Raw genomic sequence first — 4,231 nt, forward strand, 5'->3', positions numbered from 1 at the left:
GATCGCGGAGCACATATATATAAGAGCTTTAACTGGGTTGTCGAAACTAACCCATTTAGTTTCAATTTTGTAACTTTATGAATCATTATTTCTCTGAATTACTATATCTCCTTCCCCTGTTTTCAACCCAATGGAGAAAACCCCTTTTCTAATTTAGTGGATATACAAATAATGTATCAATTTGAAGTGATCTAAAGAAATCCTATGTTTGTATAAGAAAATGTAAGAAAATAAATCAAGACATATTTTTAGAATTCAAAATTCGAAATACTTTTTTGAAGTATGGTACAATTATGACAGGAATCGAAACGCTTTTTATATAACGTAACGGGTACAACCCAATATCTAGTTGGTTTGATAAATCCTTAAAACAAACGCAAAATGCTAACGATTAATACAAAAATGACCTAAATCTTTTGAAATTGTTGGGGGTGGTGCTGAAATTGTGATCTCTACAAATCATATTTTTTCATTCATTTATTCAGTCAATTAATAAGCATTTTTTTATAGATTCATAAAAATCATACAAAAGAATGAGAAATGAATCGTTAAAAAATGAAAATGATAAAGAACCCTTTTTTGTTTTGTTGAATTTTATCTATGAATTGAAGTTACAACTAGTTAGTTTAGTTACAATAAAGGAGTTCTCTTTTAGGAAAACACAAACTAAAAAATCTCTATTGACGACCTAATTAAATAGAAAGGATAATTAAATAAATAAAATGATACAATAAATACTAAAGATTCCTTTTGAACCTTCAAATTGCTATTTCAACGAGTTGTTATTTATCAATAAAAATTAAATGCTTCCTAACAAATTTGACATTTTACATTGAATTGACCCCTTCACCTTCAATCTCGACGATTGACTAAAAAATGGGTTATTATGATTTCGAGCAAGCCGCTATGGTGAAATCGGTAGACACGCTGCTCTTAGGAAGCAGTGCTAGAGCATCTCGGTTCGAGTCCGAGTGGCGGCATAGTATCTTCTAAAAGAGATAGAATAAGTCCTATAATGAAAATGAATTTCATTCCTGATTTCCATTCCATAAAATCGAGAAACCCAGGCTTTTTTCATAATTTTATGATTTTTCAACTTTAGAGCATATATTAACTCATATATCTTTTTCAGTCGTTTCAATTGTAATTACAATTCATTTTTTAACCTTATTCTTATTAGTAGATGAAGTCGTAGGACTATATGATTCATCAGAAAAGGGCATGATAGTCACCTTTTTCTGTATAACAGGATTATTAGTCACTCGTTGGATTTATTCAGGACATTTCCCATTAAGTGATTTATATGAATCATTAATCTTTCTTTCATGGGGTTTCTCCCTTATTCATATGGTTTCCTATTTTAAATTTAAAAAGCGCAAAAATAATTTAAGTGCAATAACCGCACCAAGTGCTATTTTTACCCAAGGCTTTGCAACTTCGGGTCTTTTAACCAAAATGCATCAATCCGCAATATTAGCACCTGCTCTCCAATCCCAGTGGTTAATGATGCACGTAAGTATGATGGTATTAGGCTATGCAGCTCTTTTATGTGGATCATTATTATCAGTAGCTCTTCTAGTCATTACATTTCGAAAGGCCATAAAGATTATTGGTGAAAACAATAATTTTGCATTTTCGTTTGGGAAAATCCAATACATGAATGAAAGAAGCAATGTTTTACTAAACACTTATTTTCTTTCTTCTAAAAATTATTACAGATATCAATTGACTCAACAATTGGATCGTTGGAGTTATCGTATTATTAGTCTCGGGTTTATCTTTTTAACCATAGGAATTCTTTCGGGAGCCGTATGGGCTAATGAGGCGTGGGGATCATATTGGAATTGGGATCCAAAGGAAACTTGGGCGTTTATTACTTGGACCGTATTCGCGATTTATTTCCATACCCGAACAAATACAAATTTGGAAGGTGTAAATTCCGCACTTGTGGCTTCTATGGGATTTCTTATAATTTGGATATGCTATTTTGGGGTCAATCTATTAGGAATAGGTTTACATAGTTATGGTTCATTTACATTAAATTAACATCTAATTGAATTGAATAAAGAGGCTAGGCCTAACAAATACTAACACAGGACGGCGTATATATTATATATAAGTATAAGAAAACTTATTGTAAGCTGTCAAGAACCTTTTGAATCAAGTAGTGGAGCGATTCAAAAGGTTCTAACAAAAGCCAAAGATGTCTGATTAAAATTCAATTTAATGCTTTTACCTTTTTTACTTAACTTAAACTTAAGAGAAGAAAAAAGACTTCTTTTTTTTCTTTTTCATTGTACAACGACCAATTTTAAAAACCATAGGATTCCTTTTTTATTTTTTTTATTCATGAAAACTATCTATAAAAATAATTATATAGAATAGTTTCGACCTTCTCACCTGATAATGAGAGGACGAAATCCGGATAAATACCAATACCTAGTACTGGTAGAAAGATAGAGATCGAAACAAATAACTCTCGTGGTCCAGAATCAAAAAAATAAGAACTTGGAGCATTAAATAGCTTGTATCCATAGAACATTTGACGTGACATAGATAATGAATAAATAGGAGTTAATATCATTCCAATTGCCATTACGAAAGTAATTAGTATTTTTGGCATTAAAAAATATTTTTGGCTGGTAATTATTCCAAAAAAGACTATCAATTCTGCAACAAAACCACTCATGCCCGGTAATGCAAGAGAAGCCATGGATAAGATACTGAACATCGTAAATATTTTGGGAATCGAAACGGCCATTCCGCCCATTTCGTCGAGATAAACAAGACGCATTCTATCATAACTCGTTCCTGCCAAGAAAAAAAGTGCAGCACCGATAAAGCCATGAGATATTATTTGTAAAATAGCTCCGTTGAGTCCCGTATCAGTTATCGAACCAATTCCTATAATTATGAAACCCATATGAGATACGGAAGAATAGGCTATTCTTTTTTTTAAATTCCGTTGACCAAGAGATGTTGAAGCTGCATAAATTATTTGCATTGTACCCACTATTATCAACCAGGGAGAAAATATGGAATGCGCATGGGGTAATAATTCCATATTGATCCGAACTAATCCATATGCTCCCATTTTTAATAAAATTCCGGCTAGAAGCATACAAGTACTGTAATGGGCCTCCCCGTGGGTATCCGGTAACCACGTATGTAAGGGTATAATCGGCGATTTGACAGCAAAAGCAATAAGAAATCCAATATAGAATATTATTTCCAGTGCGACAGGATATGATTGATTAGCTAATGTTTCAAAATTTAATGTTGGTTCATTAGAACCGTATAAACCGAGACCCAAAACTCCTATTAATAGAAAAACGGAACCCCCTGCAGTGTACAAAATAAATTTTGTAGCCGAGTACAGACGTTTCTTTCCCCCCCACATGGATAGAAGTAGATAAACGGGAATTAATTCGAACTCCCACATGATGAAAAAAGTAAAAGGTCTCGAGAAGAAAATGATCCTATTTGACCACTGTACATTGCTAGCATCAGGAAATGAAATAATCGCGAATCTCGAGTAACTGGCCAAGCCGCCAAAGTCGCTAAAGTGGTGATAAATCCTGTCAGTAAAATGGGCCCTATAGAAAGTCCATCTATTCCCAATCTCCAGTAAAAATCAAAAAAATTGATCCATTTATAATCTTCCGCCAGCTGGATTAATGGATCGTCCAATCGGAAATGATAACAAAATGCATAGGTTGTTAGAAGGAGTTCGAAAATGCATATACATATTGTATACCACTTCATTAGCTTATTTCCTTTATGAGGAAGAAAGAAAAGTAAAGAACCTGCAGATATTGGTAAAAATACAATTATTGTTAACCAAGGAAAATAATTCGTGGTAAAGACAAGATACACTTGGACCAGAAAAACCCGTGCTCAAAAAGGTTTTTTTTGAGCACGGGTTTTTTCAGTAAAAAAAATCAAATGGATTCAAAATGTATTCAACTAGGGTTTTCTGGACCGTATCAATAAGCTAGACCCATACTTCGAGTTGTTTCATGCCATAAATAAACTCGAACGCTCAAGAAATCCGTTGGACAAGCGGATTCACATCTCTTACAACCAACACAATCTTCTGTTCTTGGAGCGGAAGCAATTTGCTTAGCTTTACATCCATCCCAAGGTATCATTTCTAACACATCGGTGGGGCAGGCTCGGACACATTGAGTACACCCAATACATGTATCATAAATTTTACTGAATGGGACAT

The sequence above is a fragment of the Gossypium raimondii genome, unplaced genomic scaffold (assembly GCF_025698545.1).
Source record: "Gossypium raimondii isolate GPD5lz unplaced genomic scaffold, ASM2569854v1 Contig00301, whole genome shotgun sequence".
In the NCBI taxonomy this organism is placed as follows: Eukaryota; Viridiplantae; Streptophyta; class Magnoliopsida; order Malvales; family Malvaceae; genus Gossypium; species Gossypium raimondii.